Below are 20,370 nucleotides of genomic sequence, written 5' to 3'. Positions count from 1 at the left end.
TATCATAGATTTAGTGGGTGTGATGTCAAAACAGTGGGTGTGATATCGTTGTGAAAGTGGATGTGATGTCGTATGTAGTGAGTGTTATGTCATACAGAGTGGGTATGATGTCATAGATAGAGTCGAAATATTTCATAGATATAGTGGATGTGATGTGATATACAGTGGTTGTGATGTCATAAATATAGTGGGTGTAACGTCATTGATACAGTGGCTGATGTCACAGATACAGTGGATGTGATGGCAGATATAGTGGGTGCTTTGTCGTAAAAGGTGTGGCTGTGAAGTTCTACGTAGTGAGTGTGATGTCATGAATACACTGAATGTGATCTCATCGGTACAGTGGGTGTGATCATAGATATGGTGGGTGTGATGTCATAGATACAGTATGTGTGATGTCATATAATGGATGTGATGTCATACAGTGAATGTAATGTCATCGGTACAGTTGCTCTGATCATAGACATGGTGGGTGTGATCTCACAGATAGAGTGTGTGATGTCACATGCATAGTGGATATGAAGCCATATACAGTGACTGTGACGTCATACCCATGTCATACCCAGAAGAACACTGCTTTTCCATTGATCTTCTGTTCTGCGCTCATATTAGTTATTTTGCTTTGATTACAGAATCATGAAAACTTCTTTGATGTCTTTAATAAACAAGGCAGTTAAGAACCACTGGGTTCGCTTCCCCACCTCCCCACTCATAAGGAATATTTTCTTTTCTTCTGTAGTCTAAGAACTTTTTTACAAATCCTTCATTGAGTGCCTCACGTTGACTTCACTTTGTACGTTCACTTCACTTTGGGGTTGGTCTGGGATTCTCACACTGCATTTATTCTGTAACGTTTTCTCTGAACATGACATTCTCTTCATTGATGGCTATTGAAATAAACTACCCAGTAAGCATCTCATGGTCCTCTTTATTTCATTTTCCTAAGATTCAGGGCCAGTTTTATCTTCTTGTTCTGGCTCATGACCAGAAATAAAACAACATTTTTATTTTCTTTTGAATCTCATTAGAAAAAAAAGTAAGAGTCACTATGAGGCCCTTATGAATCTAACCAGTCATAGGCAAAAGTGTAACCGCAGGGAATTTCTGAGGAAATGAAATAAGACAACTAATTTTGTACATAAATTTGAAATATTGGGGAGAAAATACTGGCTGAATTCATTCTCCTTTCTAAAATGCCCTCTGAGGTATTCTCCTCTTATAGTCAAAATATCATACTCCTTCAAATAATTTTTTCACCCAGATTAAAGGTATTTTTTAATGATACACATATCTGTGCACACCCACCTTCCATCCACATAGATAGATATATAAAACCATTAGTTATGGGTGTGTATGTTTGGAAACATATAGCTCTGAAAAAATGAATGTTTATAATAATCTACGGAGACGGTAATGGCGACCCACTCCAGTACTCTTGCCTGGAAAATCCCATGGGCGGAGGAGCCTGATGGGCTGCCGTCTGTGGGGTCACACAGAGTGGGACACAACTGAAGTGACTTAGCAGCAGCAGCAGCATGCTAATCTGGCTATAAAAGCCTTCCAAGGTAGAGAATTTTCATGGATAAACTTAAAGATAACAGCATGAACGTATTCCACTGAGGCAGTAAACTCAGACCGTTTCTTGCCCTGTCTTGTTGGCCTTTTCTGCTAGTGAGGTCTGTGTTTTAAAAAAACTTCAAGACTCTACATGGCTTACCCAGCCCTTAGGAAGTACTTTATTCTTGAATGTGAATTTCAGTATGCGAAGGTGAACCACCAATAAAATTTTGGTGTATATATATAACACACACACACATATGCAGTCTATATAATCAAATCAGTCAGTCCTAAAGGAAATCACCCCTGAACATTCCTTGGAAGGACTGACGCTGAAGCTCCAATCCTTTGGCCACCTGATGTGAAGAGCCAACTCGTTGGAAAAGACCCTGATGCTGGGAAAGATTGAAGGCAGGAGGAGAAGGGGATGACAAAGGATGAGATGGTTGGACAGCATCACTGACTCAGTGGCCATGAGTCTGAGCAAATTCTGGAAGATGGTGAAGGACAGGGAAGCCTGGCGTGCTGCAGTCCATGGCAATCACAAAGAGTCAGACACAACGGAGAGACAGACCAAGAATAACAATAATATACATGCTAACCAATGCATACCCAACATGTAACATGCATTATAGCTATACCTTTATAGATGATGTAGACTGCACATATTTTGTATAATCGTGTACACAATCACTGATATATATCGGTGAATGTATGCATGCTAAATCACTTCTGTCTTGTGCAACTTTTTGTGACATCATGAATGACTGCCTTGTCTGTCAGCCTTGTCTGTCCTTGAGATTCTCCAGGCAAGAATACTGGAGTGGGTCGCTGTGCTCTTCTCCACGGGATATTCCCGGCCCAGGGATCGAACCCGCGTCTCCTATTACATCTTCTGCATTGACAGACGAGTTCCTGATCCACGAATGCCACCTGGGAAGCCCACTAATACGTACAATAATCAATGTCGTCCGTATTTCTATGTAACTATCTCTCTATATCATCGTCCAATCTTTTCCTTTCTATGGTGTTAAGGTACAGTGTGAGTGGTGAGTGCGAGCCCCTGTTAATCAGAAGTCAGACAAAATAGTTATTCTTCAACAAGGTGAGGGAAAAAAAAAACTAGCCTCCAGGCCCCAAATTCAGCACACATTTGCATAATCAGAGCAGAAAGCCCTTGGAAAAAAAAGCCAGACGTCGGTTCAACTTTCAGCGCCTGACAGCTTATGAAAGGAAGCACTTTCTGCCTCGCAGAGTTATTAGAAGATCTAAGAAATCACGCTGGCAGAATTTGAGCAGAACTCTTAATCAACTCCCCTTAGGAGAGGAGACAGGGCCTGTGGTTAAAAGGATCTTATCCAAGGAGGTCCTGGCTTCTGAAGCACCTCGTTTAATTAAAAGGTGAAACTCCTGTAGGTTCAGATGTAGAGAAGTTAACACGTCGGGCAGAAGCTCTGTTCGAGTTCATCGTGGAGAACGTGACAGCCTTCTTCTTTTGAAACTCTTGCCAAGGAACGAGATTTTTCAAATTTTGAGCCGTGCAGCCGAACTGGTGCTGATGAATGTTGACTAGACATACTGCGGTGATCCTTTCATAATATACATAAATAGCACAGCGTTCAGTTGTTCACCTGAAACCAATATCATGTTGCCAGTCAAGCATATGTCAGCTTCTTAAAAACATGTATTTTTAATTGGAGGATACTTTACAACGTTGTGTTGGTTTCTGCCATACTTCAACATGAATCAGCTGTAGGGATACTTATGTCCCCTCCTTCTTGAACCCTGCACCCCATCCTACCCCTCGAGGTTATCACAGAGCTCCCTGCGATCTATTTTATATATGGTAGTGTGCGTGTTGGGGTTCCCTGGTGGCTCAGCTGGTAAAGAATATGCCTACAATGCAGTAGACCTGGGTTCGATCCCTGGGTTGGGAAGATCCCCTGCAGAAGGGAAAGGCTACCCACTCCAGTATTCTGGCCTGGAGAATCCCGTGGACTGTATAGTCCTTGGGCTTGCAAAGAGTCGGCCACGACTGAGTGACTTTCACTTTCACTCCACAGTTTTCATTCTGTTCTCTCCACTCATCCCACCCTCTCCTTCCCCCACTGTGCCCACAAGTCTGCTCTCTACATCCCAATCTCCATGGCTGTCTCTTTCTAGATTCCACGTCTAGGCGTTGGTATGCGATATTTGACTGCCTTTTTATGATTGACTTCACTCTGTATAATAGGCGCTAGGTTTGTCCACTGTATTTCAACTTTAAAAAAAAATCAAGTGGAATTCATTTTGAAAGTCATTGATTCAATAAATTTATTTTTAAAAAGTCATTGATAAAAAATGTTGACAAAAGAATCCAACTTTCCACATGCATTTCAGGACACTTAATGAAATACAGTGACTCTTACAATATTGTTTAGTAAAATATTCTTGCAGACATATGACCTTTACTTTTCTGTGATGATCATAGTCAAAGCTACAATTTTCCCAGTAGTCATGTATGGATGTGAGAGTGGGACTATAAACAAAGCTGAGTGCCAAAGAATTGATGCTTTTCAACTGTGGTGTTGGAGAGAGTCCCTTGGGCTGCAAGGAGATCCAACCAGTCCATCCTAAAGGAGATCAGTCCCGAATATTCACTGGAAGGACTGATGCTGAAGCTGAAACTCCAATCTTTGGCCACTTGATGTGAAGAGCTGACTCATTTGAAAAGACCCTGATGCTGGGAAAGATTGAGGGCGGGAGGAGAAGGCGGCGACAGAGGGTGAGATGGTTGGATGGCATCACCGACTCAATGGCCATGTGTTTGGGTAAACTCCGGGAGTTGGTGATGGACAGGGAAGCCTGACATACTACAGTCCACGGCGTCATGTGCTGAACTGAAAAGTTGTTACAAATTAATGGCTATCATACGCTGTAGCGTACAGTATCTCCTTGTTGCTTATGTATTTGACACATGGTCGTTTATATCTCTTACTCACCCCCTACCCTATCTTGCCTCTCCCCTTTTCCCACTGGTCAATGCAAGCTGGTTTTCTGTGTCTGTGAGTCTGTTTCTGTTTTCTTGCAGACAGTTATTTTATTTTTTGGATTCCATATGTATCTGATATTGTATAGTCTTTTTCTGACTTATTTCACTAACCATGATATCATCTTCTTTATCCATCCAGCTTTTTTTTTTTCCCATCCAGCTCTTGATGGGTACTTCCGTTGCTTCCATGTCTCAGCCGCTGTGACTCGAGCTGCTGTAAACACAGGGTTGCATGTGTCTTTGTGATTTAATGTTTTCATTTTTTCCTGGCTATGTACCTGGGAGTGGAGTTGTTAGATCATATGATAGTTTGATTGACAGTGTGGTGTTTTTTCCGACAATGTCATTTTTAATTAAATTTGGTTTTACTCCAGTGAACACAAAACATCTTCAATTTTGCAGATTCCATTTTGCTGTTCTCTCCAAGTGGAGATTTGACCTTGTCTCTACACCAAACCCATCACCGACGTGCTTCCATTTGTTCAAAAGATACCAGCCAGCTCTGATAAAACTGTAACCAAAGCTGAGGTCCCGTTGCCCACTGCTCAAAAGCAATAAAAAAGCCAGGTTGGTGGAAAGGAGGGTTTGCTTTATTTTGCATGGTGGCAACCACTGGGGAGGGTGGACTTCTGCCAAGTGGCCAACTCCCCCTGGCTCTACTAACAATCAAGGGGAAGAATGTTTATATTTTATAGGCTGAGGGAGGGTCTTCATGCGGAAAAAGCATAGTCAGCTCTGACAGTTATCTTGAAATTGATCATCCCAATAACCAAGCATCATCTTGGTTATTTTAAGTACAGTTAGTCTTCAGTTCCATTTTGTACCCTTTTCCTTAAGGTCGCTTCTCTGATAGCTTAGTTGGTAAAGAATCCACCTGTAATGCAGGAGACCCCAGTTTGATTCCTGGGTCGGGAAGATTTTTTTGGAGAAGGATAGGCTGCCCACTCTAGTAATCTTGGGCTTCCCTTGTGGCTCAGCTGGTAAAGAATCCGCCTGCAATGTGGGAGCCCTGGGTTTGATCCCTGGGTTGGGAAGATCCCCTGGAGAAGGGAAAGGCTACCCACTCCAGTATTCTGGCCTGGAGAATTCCATGGACTACAGAGTCCATGGGGTCTCAAAGAGTCAGACACGACTGGCCAAGTTTCACTTTCACTTTCCTTTGAGGTCAGTTTTGGAAATCGTGGCAGCTCTTGTCATGGCTACAGTCTGGTTATCGTGGAGTTGACTTCTCCCCCATGGTGGGCGTTTCAGTGTCTACAAGATGGCTCACAGGATATGCCTGTAAATATTATTATCTGTAGCGCTTGCAGTTATTTTTCAGTCCTCAGTCACGTCCAGTTCTTTGCGACCCCATCAATGCAGCACGACAGGCTTCCCTCTCCTTCACCATCTCCTGGAGTTTGCTGAGACTCATGTCCAAGGAGTCGGTGATGCCATCCAACCATCTCATCCTCTGTCGACCCCTTCTCCTCCTGCCCTCAATCTTGCCCAGCATCAGGGTCTTTTTCAGTGAGTCGGCTCTTCTCATCAGGTGACCAAAGGATTGGAGCTTCAGCATCCGTCCTCCCAGTGAACACCCAGGACTGATCTCCTTTAGGATGGACTGGTTGGATCTCCTTGCAGTCCAAGGGACTCTCAAGAGTTTTCTCCAACACCACAGTTCAAAAGCATCCATTCTTTGGTCCTCAACCTTCTTTCTGGTCCAGCTCTCACTTCTGTACATGACTACTGAAGGAGAACGAAAGGGTCTTTATTGACTCAGTGGAAAAGAGTCCACCTGCCAATGCAGAAGGTACGTGTTCAATCCCTGGGTCGGGAAGATCCCCTGCAGGAGGAGATGGCAACCCACTCCAGTATCCTTACCTGGGAAATCCCAAGGACAGAGAAGTCTGGCAGGCCAGAGTCCATGGGCTTGCAAACTGTTGGCATCACTTAGCAACTGAGCTCTCACACATGTACAACCATCCTTAATGACGACGACTATTATTATTAGTCTTCTTGGACTGTTTTACTTTTTTTCTGCCTTTTCTCCTTAAACTCATTCCTGGCTAAAATTTTTCTGCAAGCAAAAGGCAGGCTGAGGACGTTGGGGCCGAGGACTATAGGGTTCTGCTCTGTTTCAAAACTGGTTCTGTCATGTGGCTCCTGGCAACACAGAGTTCTCGCAAGCAGAAAGAACGCCGTTCTTGGCAGGACCATGGAGAGCGAACTCCAGCGTCATTTCTGCTTCTCGCCGAATTTTAAAGTAGAATAGATGACATCACCATCTTCACACCCTCCTAGCGCACATGATGTAGCACTCACTATATGGCTAGCACTGTTGCAGTCCGACCCTCCCTGTGACCCCGTAATATTTAGCAGAAAACCCATGACAGAGGTGGACACTTCTCAGGCTCCCAGAGTTATCACGCAGCAAATCCGTGTTCGAACCTGAGATCCCATGATTTCACTCTCCTTGGTCCTAACTGCTAGACTAATTTTATTTTCATCATCCCTCACTCGGTAGTAGATAATGCCCTTGTCATTAAATAAATGAATGTTGAGAACAGAGCCTCAGTGAGATTGCAAATAGCAATGTTCTAACCACCAGAGCCTTGTAGGACAGGCATCGCTGCATTGAATTGAGACCAAACATGATCACTCATTAGGAGGATAATAAGCAGAAATGAAGAGGAAAAAAACGTCTCACTAAAAGGGAAACAAAAGCCTTCAGCTCCTAATCTCAGTAAGAAAGCTGGGATTTAAGTTGGTTTAAAATGCTCAGCAGCACATGAGTCATACGTTGCTTGAGGCAGTCATCCTTCTGTCTGATCCATTTCAAGCAAAAAGGCACAGCTCACATAGATACGGAGGGAAGCTGATACTCTTTTATTTTATTATACAACAGGTAGATCTTACATCATGCGTGGGTGCTGCGTCGCTTCAGTCGTGTCCGATTCTTTGTGACCCTTGGACTGTAGCCTGCCAAGCTCCTCGGTCCGTGGGGTTTTCCAGACAAGAATACTGGAGTGGGTTGCCATTCCCTTCTCCAGCAGATCTTCCTGACCCAGGGATCAAACCTGTATCTCCTGTGGCTCCTGCATGGCAGGCAGATTCTTTACCACTGAGTTTCCTGGGAAGCCCACGTTATGATTGCCACATTCCTTCAATATAAGGAAACGAATCATCCTTCAGTGATTGGATGAGGCGTGCCCTTGGCAAAGAACTAAGGGGCATGGAGAACAGACCCAACTTTGACCAGCCACCTGGAATATGGAAACGAGAGCCCTGCTTCCAGCCAGACACCCTGCCCTGTGTGTTCCAGGACAGCGGGTATGTGTGTGGCTGGGGTAATGCATGCAAGGGCTTGTAGAGTTCTTTTGTAATTGGTTACATTTCCAGAGTTGATCAAAAGCGTAAAACTACAAGAAGCTATTTTGGTCCAGAAAGAACCGAACCTAACTCTTAACTCAAGGGACTAAACCCAAGGATGAAACCTAAGGTTGCTGGAATTGAAACGATACAAAGGACCAGCTTTCTCTCTACCATTACCCAAAAGCTGGGCTCATCTCTTGCTGGGTGTTGAGCCAGAGACAATCAAGCCAAATGTCAAGAGAAGGAAGGATGGAATATTATCTGTAGCAAGAAAAGAGAATGCTGGGGATCCTTCCCAAAGTGGTGTCTCTGCGAATGGCAAAACTGGTTAAGTTTGAAGCTATGGGTAGATGTATATTCACGAAGAGGTTTAGGTGATAAATGGATTGTCACAAAGAGGCTTGAGCAGAGGCGAACTGAATGTAGAATCGGGCCAAAGGTTTGGCAGAGTCCAAGCTTTGTTTGAAAGCAGTGTTACTGGATAGGGAGTGGTGAGGAGGACCCTTTGTCCTTGGCCTTGGTTCTTGGTAAGGACAGAGAGAAGCCTCTGGAGGTCTTACCCATGGCCAAAGCCAACTTTATTAAAGAGAGAAGAAAAAGACTACCTCAAGGGAGAGGTGGGCCAAGCCAAGAGAGGCCCTGGTGCAGGAAGGTTCATGTTAGGGGGCGTTTTCAAGACAGAGATTTTTACATCACCATCTAGGCGGGCTTCCCTTGTGGCCCAGTGGGTAAAGAATCCACCTGCAATGTGGGAGACCTGGGTTTGATTCCTGGGTTGGGAAGATCCCCTGGAGAAGGAAACAGCTAGGCACTCCAGTATTCTGGCCTGGAGAATTCCATGCACGGTATCATCCATGGGGTCACAAGGAGTTGGACACGACTGAGTGACTTGCACTTTCACTAGGCAGGTGGAGACTGACAGTTTTGATTGGCAGTTGCAAGTTGCATAGCCACAGGCTCTATTGCGCACGTCTTTCCCATAATTCATTCTGTTATGATCAGATATTATGTGTGAGGTCAGTCACTTAGTTGTGTCTGACTCTGTCTGTGACCCCCGTGGACTGCCTGCCAGACAGCCCTGACTTTGGGATTTCCCAGGCAAGAATCCTGGAGTGGGTTGCCATTTCCTTCTCTAGCGGATCTTCCCAAACCCAGGGATTGAACCCGGGTCTCCTGTGTTGCAGGCAGATGCTTTACCGTCTGACCTGTAAGCCAGACACATGAACTAACTTAGGCGATTGTACATGCAGACACACGTTCACATCTCCAAAAGTTCTCAACTTGAAGGTTTGTATGTAGGGGCCCTATGCCGAACATCAAAAGATTTCTTTTAAAGAAAATCAGATATCTCAAGCAAAGGAAGTTAGTGCTTTTCGATGTATGGGAAGATTCCAGAGTCTGGGCTCTTTGAAAGTATCCCTTTGGTATGATATGCATAACTGTCTAGGATCACTATCTTGGTTTTTCTCCAGCTGAATTCCCCTCCGGATAGAGTGGTGAGCAGGTGGATGTCCTCAACGTCCTGTGTTTGCTGAAATAGTAGGTAACGTTCTTTGCCTTTTGAAACTGGATTCAGCTCTGTTGTCCTGATAATCTCATAGCCTTTCCAATCTTAAACATTCCCAGTCCCCTCCTTAGATGGGTTTCCTGCTGACCTTCCCTTGCATTTATTGTGATCTGCTCTCTCAAACCACGTGAAATTTCTATCATGAAAACTGTTGTTCAGTCGCTCAGTCGTGTCTGACTCTTAAGGACCCCATGGACTTTGTAGCCCACCAGGCTCCTCTGTCCATGGGATTCTCCAGGCAAGAATACTGGAGGAGGTAGCTGTTTCCTCCTTCAAGGGACCTTCCTGACCCAGAGATAGAATCTATGTTTCCTGCGTTGGCAGGGCAATTCTTTACCACTGGGCCACCTGGGGAGCTTGTCATGAAATACACAGAAGAAAGACAAAAGCATGCTGTGTGGATTTCTTTTTTTTTTCTTTCTTTTTTTCCTGGAATATGTCCATAGATTTAGCAAACACGGTGGGAAAGGAGCATTGCACTGAGGCTTCAGTTCAGTTCAGTAGCTCAGTTGTGTCTGACTCTTTGGAACCCCATGGACTGCAGCACGCCAGACTTCCCTGTCCATCATCAACTCCCAGAGCTTGCTCAAACTCATGCCTATTGAGTCAGTGATGCCATCCAACCATCTCATCCTCTGTCACCCTCTTCTCCTCCTGCCTTCAATCTTTCCCAACATCAGGGTTTTCTCCAGTGAGTCAATTCTTCCCATCAGGTGGCCAAAGGATTGGAGCTTCAGCTTCAACATCATTTCTTCCAGTGAACACTCAGGACTGATCTTTAGGATGGACCAGAACCGGCAAATGTCAGCCACAAAACAACCCTGGTGCTTCCTTCATGGTTTCTATGACTTTCTGACTGCTTTTGATTTCTGAGGTTTAATTTTGTTTTTAGGCAGACCTTATTTTTTAAGAAAAATTGAGCAGAAACTACAGAGAACTCCCATGGAGCCCCCTAGGTTTGATTTTAACGATGAAAGAATCTTCATTGTCCTGTAGGAAAAAGAATAGGAAAGAAAGACTAATCCTGTTTTCCACTAGAATGGAAGAGGCAGTTGGCATTGTTAGCAGACGATTGTTGATATTTGGCAGCTTGGAGGGGTTTTATGTCCCTCAGGCAGGAACTTTATCCCTCTCCAGGGGGATCTTTTTTTGTCCCAATTTAGCGCCAGGTTGGATGTTTTTATTATTATGGTTTCCCGAAGGTATCTTTTCCTCCCTTTTAGCCGCCATTCTATTAGGTTTTAGGTTCCCCGACCTTTTATCACCCGATGGCAGCTTCTTAGTAATTGATGGAACCACCTGTAAAATCAAGTTCCTGTCATTAAAAACCAGTCTGTTTCCATGGCAGGAGTTATTACGGTTTGCAAAGCGGAGCTTCCCGGACGCAGAAGTCACTGAAGGCCAAAGAAAAGAGCAAATAAACCACTAGACACAGAGGCTGAGAGGTGATGAAAAGACAGAGAAGCTGCAATTAAACACGGGGACCCTTTCACACTGAGGCCACACGTTTCCAAGACTGGGAGCATCCTTATGCCCCGACTGGTCCCAGCCTGCTTGCTTTCATTTTTATTTTTTAAGTAAATTTTTTTTTTCTTATTTATTTTTGGCTGGGCTGGGTCTTTCTTGCTGTGCAGACTTTTCTCCAGCTGTGGTGAGCAGGGGTGACTTTTCGTTCCAGAGCACACAGGCTTCAGGAGTTGGATCCCCCAGTCTCTGGAGCAGAGACTCAATAGTTATGGCACATGGGCTTTGTACTCCACAGCATGTGGGATGAGATCAGACCGTTGGCCCCCTGCATTGGCAGATGGATTCTTGACCACTGAGCCACCAGGGAACCCCTGCTGCTGGCTTTTAGAATTCAGTTTTATTTCCCACCGTTCAGAGCCTGCAAGTCCATTACAAAGAGGAATCCATCCACTGCACCTCATCTTTAAGCCCTCTCTCCTTTGGAGTCGCCCTATCAGTCCCGAAGCCTTGGCAAGTGTGGGATGATTAGCAGGACATAAAGTGTTAGTCGCTCAGTCATGCCTAACTCTTTGCCAGTCCATGGACTGTAGCCCACCAGGCTCCTCTGTCCAAGGGATTCTCCGAGGAAGTAATACTGGAGTGGGTTGCCATTCCCTCCTCCAGGGGACCTTCCCGACCCAGGGAATGAGCCTGGGTCTCCTGCATTGGCAGGTGGATTCTTTACAACCATGAACCCCTCCAAGTTACCTCCGGGGGTTAAATTTCAGTGTTTCATGCCCATGTCAGTAGCCCACACTCTACATCTGTTTGTTCAGCTGCAGACTACCGTTTGTATCTTCGGTCATCGGCGTCTGGAGACCACCTCCTCTGAGGGCTCCCTGCCTCTTTTTGAGATAGGTAGCTCCGGGTAATTCTTTAGCTGCAGGGAATGCCCATGCTGAAACCACTGTAGTTTCAAAACAAAGAACGGTCATCTGACTGAGGCTCTGGCTTTTAAATGAGTTCTTCATTACCTTGACCATTTCTGTTTTTTAAATTGTTTAACAAAATGTTATTGGAGCACAGGTAATTTACAACGGTGTGTTAGTTTCAGATGTACAGCAAAGTGAATGAGGTACCCACATACATATGTGCTAAGTCACCGCACTCGTGTCCGACTGTTTGTGACCCCAGGGACTGTAGCCTGCCAGGCTCCTCTGTCCATGAGATTCTCGAGGCAAGAATACTCGAGTGGCTTGCCATTTCCTCCTCCAGGGGATCTTCCCAACCCGGGATCAAACCTGGATCTTCAGAATGCCCGGCAGATTCTTCACAGTCTCAGGCACCAGGAAAGCCCTAGCAGGACATGAAGATCTTCTTTTATAAAAGCTTCAGACCAGGATGATAGTGGTACAGATTTGCAACTTAAAGTTGCAGCCCCAGGGGTACCTTCCCCCCATAAAGCCAGGCCTGTGCGCTGAGGGTTATCAACCGCACAGTTAGAAAAGTACCCGTGCTGGTCTTCACTTGGGGGAAAAAAAATTACAGCATCTGCAGAATGAGTTTACCATGCAGTTAGAAAAGTACCCGTGCTGGTCTTCACTTGGGGGAAAAAAATTACAGCATCTGCAGAATGAGTTTACCATGCTCATCACCATTATCCAGGGTCAGGCAGCTCAAGGATGCTTTTCTTTCTGACTGGCACCCTAAACCATCGCGTCATTCCAGTCTGTACATTTTACGTGATGCATTAGAGCTTTTTTTTTCCCCTAAAGCCATGGCTGAGCCTTGATGGAAGAAGGAATGATACAGAGACATTGTCCTGGCAGAAATCCCGATCCTGGGGAGTTCTACCAGTGCTAGTGGTAGTTACACACTCATGTCTGACTCTCTGTGACCGTGCGGACTGTAGCCCGCCAGGCTCCTCTGTGCATGGGATTCTCCAGGCAAGAATACTGGAGCGGGTTGCCATTTCCTTCTCCAGGGGATCTTCTCAACCCAGAAATCAAACCTGGGTCTCCTACATTGCAGGCAGACTCCTTACTATCTGAGCCAGCAGGAAAGCCACCAGGAATTCTACCAAGTCATAAGATGAAAATCCCACGGTGAAGATAAAATGATATCATGAGGACTTAGACTCACGTAGCCAATGAAACAGGAGATGATTCTCGGGGAAATGAACATATTCCCGTTTTGGTCTTTTTTTTTTTCCCCCTTTAAACATGACGTTATTGACTGAGCTGGGGGATGTGTTATGAAGCCAGAATTCCATGAGTACTGTTCTCACTTACGTCTTTCAGAATGACGTGTCTTTGTGGTTATTTCAGCCTGTGATTCCTAAATCCTGATTTACAGTTAAGCTGTTCTTCATCACAGAACAATTCCAGTAGCTACAGACGTTGTGTTAATTGTCATGCATAAGCTACTGTCCTCTATCAGCGTATATATATTCATGTATTTTCATTGGAATTCATATATTTTCATTGGAAAAGACCCTGATGCTGGGAACGATTGAAAGCGGGAGGAGAAGGGGACGATAGAGGAGGAGATGGTTGGGTGGCATCACCCACTCGATGGACATGAATTTGAGCAAGCTCCAGGAGTTGGTGATGGACGGGGAGGCTTGGCATGCTGCAATCCATGGGGTCGCAAAGAGTCGGACAGGAGTGAGCAACTGACCTGAACTGATACATACACACACACACATATATATATATATGACAAAAACCTTGAGCGTGGAGTCAAATTTCTGCCTCCAGGCCTCATGAAGGTTCAGTTCCAGGGTTTGGCAGGCTTCTTCTGTAAAGCACCAGATGGTAAATTTCTATGCCAGAAGCCTCATGCTCTGTGTCTGTAGGTGAAAACAGCCCAGGGAGTGCAGAGGGGCAAGGGGTGTCTCTGTGCCCCAGGGAGGTCAGAACAGATGCCAGTCGGGTACGGCCCCCCGGGCTGCAGTTTGCCAGCCCCACCCCTGTTCTCACCCTAGTGTTAGTTGCTGAATCGTACCCGACTCTGTGACCCCGTGGACTGTAGCCCGCCAAGCTCCTCTGTCCATGGGATTCTCCAGGCAGGGATACTGGAGTGGGTTGCCATGCCCTTCTCCAGGGGATCTTCCCGACCCAGGGATCCAACCCGGCTCTCCTGCATTGCAGGCAGGTTCTTTACCACTGAGCCACCACCCTAGGTCAGTTCGGTTCAGTCGCTCAGTCGTGTCCGGCTCTTTGCAATCCCATGGACTGCAGCACGCCAGGCTTCCCTGTCTATCGCTGACTCCTGCCTAGAGTAGAAACAAGTTCTGACCTTTGCTCGTGGCTGGTTTAGAGAGGAGCGGGGAGGTTGAACTCTTTGGGGTCCTGTTCTGGAACTGAGTCACAGCCCTTCTACGTTATGGTTACTAATTGCTTCCTAAGCAGCAGCCTGAGTCCGGAGACTTAGGGTTCCTCACCGAAAACACAGAGCAGAGAAGTTCCCTGGTGGTCCAGTGGCTCAGACTCCATGCTCCCAATATGGGGGTGGGGGGGCTTGATATCTGGTTGGCAAACTAGATCCCGCTTGCCACAGCGGAGACCTGGTGCCGGCAAATACATTTTAAAAAATAAAAGTCATAGAGTGGATTTTAAAATGATTGAGCCCATGTAACAGATTGAGAAGCCAAGGCAAAGCGAGCCTGAGTAGTTTTTTTTTTTTTTTTCCAAAATCTCATGAGTGAGAGGTGCCTGTCTGTGTATGGAGATAAGGGAGGAGGGAGGTGGGCAGGATTTCAACCAAGACACTCGATGCCAAGAGAATGCAACGGACAAAGACGCCACGGGATGCTGGCTTGCTCCTACTCCCCAGCCTCTCCTCTGCAATTGTTTTTCCAGCTCACTTGGTAATGCTTTTCATTATGATCATATACATGTACTTACACCCGAGTGTATGCGTGTACTGGGTGGACCAAAATGTTCGCTCAGGGTTTTTCATAAAGTGGATGATGGTATAGTTGCTAAGTCGTGTCCGGCTCTTTGTGACCCCATGGACTGTAGCCCGCCAGGCTCCTCTGTCCATGGGGATTCTCCAGGCAAGAATACAGGAGTATTCCTTCTCCAAGGGATCTTCCTGACCCAGGAATCTAACCCAGGTCTCCTGCATTGCCGGAAGATTCTTTGCTAACCGAGGTATGCAGGAAAACCAAATCAACATTTTTGTCCAACTCAGTGTATATGTGCTCACACACATGAGTATCTGTCTCTTTCGGTGTGTGCATATATGTATATAAAATGTGTGTGTGTGTGTGTTGTATTTATAAATAATATTCTACAGTTTTCCCCATGTGGCATAAACCTCTAAATTTTATTTATCAAGCATCACTATAGCCTTGACTGGTGTACCGCGTGTGACATATATACCTAATTAGATAAGTGCAGGCAAGTATATGTGTATATATGTCTATGAGTATTTATGTGTGAGCATGTGTACATATGACATTCTTTTCCAATTGCTGTTCTAAGGTTTGTTACTCCCAGGGGACCTCAATTTTATTTACTCATCATTGTGACTAAGGGCCTTGCATATTTACGCAGCGTGTGACTCTGGAAAAAAGAAACAAAGTACCCAATGTTTGGTTTACGGTTCCCTTCGTATTGTTGGTCTGAAGCAGCGTGAGGAGAGAATCCTGGTGGGCAGGCCCAGATTCACAGATGGGCGTGTATGATCACCCATGTTCCCCGTTGATGGAAAGTCATGAATTACAACTCAAGTGATAAAGATGTATTGATGCTGCCAGCTCCTTTCTTTTGTTTAAATATGTGTCTGTTTATTTGGCTGTACTGGGCCTGAGTTCCAGCATGTGGGATCGTCAGTATTCATTGCAGCATCTGGAATCTTTAGATGAGGCACATGGGATGTAGGAGGTAGGCATGGCAACCCACTGCAGTATTGTTGCCTGGAAAATCCCATGGACGGAGGAGCCCGGCGGGCTACAGTCTGTGGGGACGCAAAGAGTCAGACACAACTGAAGCAACTTAGCAGCCACGTGGAATTTAGTTCGCTGACCAGGGCTCAAACCCCAGGCCCCCTGCATTGTGAGCTTGGAGTGTTAGCCACTGGACCACAAGGGAAGTTCCCCATGACCTGTTTACTAAAATGATTCTTTAGGAAAGTTCCTCCGTGCATAACTGAATCAGTATCATTTGTGGATCTCTCCTACAGCTTTTTGTTTTTTTAGAAATATATATTTATGTATCTGCTGTTCAGTCACTCAGTCGTGTCCATCTCTTTTGTGATTCTGTAGATTCTAGCCCACCAGGCTCCTCTGTCCATGGGATTTCCCAGGCAAGAATATTGGAGTGAGTTGCCATTTCCTTCCACAGGGCATCTTCCCAACCCAGGGATCAAACCTGCGTCTCCTGTGTTGGCTGGCAGATTCTGTACCACTGAGCCACCTGGGAAGCTTGTATATCTTGGTGTCTTAATATTTATGCACATCTTTAGATTTTGTGTCTGCCCATTGTCTATTCATAACACAATGATATAAACACAATGTATACATTGATAGTATAATGTTTTCCCATGAATATTTCATCACAAACATTGTTCCATGTGACTGAAAATTCCTTATAAATCATTATTTTTTTTAACTTTGCTGAACAGAATGTAAGGTCTCAGTTTCCTGACCAGAGATCAGACCCCTGCCCCCTACAGTGGAAGCTCAGAATCTTGACCACTGGACACCCAGACTAGTCCTCATAAATCATGGTTTTCTGTTTTCACAGTTTGACCATACCTTGTTGGCCATGCCTGATTTGGTCATTCAGAAAAATTGTGTCGTATCAAGCATAACTTATTTTTGCTATCATCATCAAAGCCACACTAGTTTATTTAATAATAGGCTCAAAAAGCATTGGTTATCCTACTGTTTGTTTTATATTGAAGGAGAAAAAAATGATATAATTTGGACGGGATGCAGTTGGTTGAAGACATTTCTCCACATTTCTAAGTAAGAGTGTTTTGCTTCTGTGCCATGTTTTAAAAGGTTATACAAGTGTTTGCTTTAACTCTTCAGCTGTGTTTTGCCATCTTGGGGATCATTCTTTGTTTGTGCATTGCGATTGAAACTGAAGTGTATTTGTTCAGAACACAATGGCGTTCGTTTGTCAACTGCCGAGTACACTGTGGCTTGAAAAGGACGCAGAGTAAACAGAACAGGGGAGAAGAGTTGTGTGTTCCAGGAGTGGATTAGCACATGATGGCTTTGGAGAGCAGTGTGTATTCAAAAGGCTGAAAAGACCCCCTGATCAATGAAGATAAAAAAAAATTTTTTCCGGTTGTCAGTGGCTTAGCCGCATTGTTCAGTCTGCTCTGGCCCAAATGCTAATTTGAGTGTGAAAATAAAACCAAATTACAAAACACATCAGGTCAGGAGATTCCTTGAGAGTCTAAGCCCAGAGAAGGTACACATGGGCGTTGTATATTTATTTCTGTTACCCACCCATGACATGTGGCAGTGTGTCATCTTTATATAAATGCATGCATGCTCAGTCATGTCCGACTCTTTGTGACCCCATGGACTGTAGCCCCTAAGCTCCTCTGTTCATGGAATTCTTCCAAGAATCCTGGAGTGGGTTGCCGTTTCCTCCTCTAGGGGATCTTCCCAACCCCAGGGATCAAACTTGCATCTCTTGTATTGGCAGGCAGATTCTGAGCCACCTACAGATAAATAGATAGGATTTGCAAAAAAAAAAAATTCTTTCAAGTTTTTCTGTAATGTCTTGTGGAAAAGCCCGAACGAAACTTCCGGCCAAGTCATACATTTCTGCATGCAAAATACATGACAAGCACCATTTGATGGTGCGTGAAGAGAGGTTCTGTACCCATGCTCACCTCAGCTGGTTACAATGATCGTAACGAGATCGCTTTACTGAAGCTTGGCCTTGTGCTGGTCAGGAAGGAGGAAACCTTCCTCTACCCTTCTGGCCGGTCTGAGAATTAGACGGATGTGGGAAATAGATGGGGAAACAGTGGAAACAGTGTCAAGATTTTATTTTTTTGGTCTCCAAAATCACTACAGATGGTGATTGAAGCCATGAAATTAAAAGACACTTACTCCTTGGAAGAAAAGTTATGACCAACCTGATAGCATATTCAAAAGCAGAGACATTACTTTGCCGACTAAGGTCCGTCTAGTCAAGGCTATGGTTTTTCCTGTGGTCATGTATGGATGTGAGAGTTGGACTGTGAAGAAGGCTGAGCACCAAAGAATTGATGTGTTTGAATTGTGGTGTTGGAGAAGACTCTTGAGAGTCCCTTGGACTGCAAGGAGATCCAACCAGTCCATTCTGAAGGAGATCAGCCCTGGGTGTTCTTTGGAAGGAATGATGCTGAAGCTGAAACCCCAGTACTTTGGCCATCTCATGCAAAGAGTTGACTCATTGGAAAAGACTCTGATGCTGGGAGGGATTGGGGTCAGGAGGAGAAGGGGATGACAGAAGATGAGATGGCTGGATGGCATCACTGACTCGATGGACGTGAGTCTGAGTGAGCTCCTGGAGTTGGTGATGGACAGGGAGGCCTGGCGTGCTGCGATTCATGGGGTCGCAAAGAGTCGAACACGACTGAGCGACTGAACTGAGCTGAACTGAGACAGCTTGGCGGGAAAGAAAATGAAACAAAAGTTGAATAACACGTATGCATGGAGAGACCCTGGGAAGCCAAAGTGCCCCTGACCCTCCTCTTGAATACCGTCTTCAGCTCCAGGTGACAGAGGACCCTGGGGGCAGTGATTTGTGACTTTACTGGGGAGGAAAGTAATAGACGTGGAGATGGAAAGGCAAACGTTTGTAAACAAGTCTCTGCTGGGCCAGCAGAGACGCTGGCGTCCAGAGTGGAATCTGATCTCTAGAACTTGCCGGCTGCACACCAGGTCCATGTTCTTATGCGGGCATCTCGAGTGCATATATGAGTATTTGGGACGCTCTGTTCAGGAAACTGGAGGAGGAAATGGCAACCCACTCCTGTATTCTTGCCTGGGAAGTTGCTTGGATAGAGGAGCCTGGTGGGCTACAGCCCATGGGGTCTCCAGGAGGCCACAGGACTGAGCGACTCTCAGTCGCTGACGTGTGAAATGGGAGACGTGAGAGAATTCTGGATAGTGCATTGTCTCAGCTGGATTTTCTCCTCTGCGCCGCCCTTCAGTTTAGGTGCCCCGAGGTGATAGCTGGCTACCTGGGTCTGACTCCTGCCTGCTTGGGTACTACGACTTCTGCACTCTAAAAGGCAAGTGGGGACAGACCGCAGGGCACTTGGTCAGTGGTTGGGAGGATTCAAGACATTAACACAGATCAAGCGCCTAGAAGGCTACGTGGGCGCGGTAAGCATGGGACAGATGTCATCCGTCACTGTATTACCTAACCCACAGACGTGTCTCCTGTGTCGTGGAGCCTGCTGGTAGAGGATGTACGTCCTCAGGCTTCCAGAGTCTACATGTGTGCCAAGTCACTTCCATTATGTCCAACTCTGGTAACCCAGGAACTGTAGCCCACCAGGCTCCTCTGTTCTTAGGATTTCCCAGGCAAGAATACTGGAGTGGGTTGCGTGCCCTTCTATAGGGGATCTTCCGCACCCAGGGATTGAACCCATGTCTCTTCCGTCTGCTGTAGTGGCAAGCAGCTTGAGCCACCTGGGATTCTGCAGTCTGGAAGAAAAGACAGCCTCTGATTAAATGAGTGCGTATCCAGCCACTTTGAAATTGAAACTGCTTCTGGGTGATGGCCATGTGTGTATTTGGGGAATCTTTCTAGCTGACCTGGGGTGCTTGAAACTTTCAAGAGATGAAGGACATCCTTAGTTACATCCAGGAAGATATTTTGGGTTGATGGAAGAGTTTGTTTCTTAGCAGAGAATGCCAAGAAAGAAAGGGTTAATAAGACTCAGTTTCTGACTTTGCAAATGAAGAGGATGACAGTATGCCACCCCAAAGGGGAATAGTGGAGAAGGGAAAGGCTACCCTACTCCAGGATTCTGGCCTGGAGAATCCCCATGGACAGAGGAGCCTGGCAGGCTACAGCCCATGGGGTCGCAAAGAGTTGGACACAACTGAGCAACTGACCATAAAGTGGTAGAGATGGGTGGTGTTTCTGGGGCTCTGGGGGCTGTGAGGAAAAAAAAAAAAAAAAACTCTTGTCCTTTATGCCTCAGCATGGAAAAGGCAAAGTGGTAAGAAGTGATTTGTTAGAATAGACCTCTTGTGAGGCTTACAAGTCAGAGGGTGTCGTGCCTGGAGTACTCAGTAGGTAACATTTTTATAATCAAAGATAGAGAGGGGAGGAGGAGAAACCCTTCTTTGACTTTCTCGAGTAGGTGTCACCACTTCCATCATCGGCTCCTTCTCCGTGTAGGGCAGGGGAAGTTTCTTATCCCTCCGCGGTCAAGTTAGGAC

This window comes from Oryx dammah, unplaced genomic scaffold (genome assembly GCF_014754425.2).
Source record: "Oryx dammah isolate SB20612 unplaced genomic scaffold, SCBI_Odam_1.1 HiC_scaffold_23, whole genome shotgun sequence".
Classification (NCBI taxonomy): Eukaryota; Metazoa; Chordata; class Mammalia; order Artiodactyla; family Bovidae; genus Oryx; species Oryx dammah.
This window is presented reverse-complemented; position numbering follows the sequence as displayed.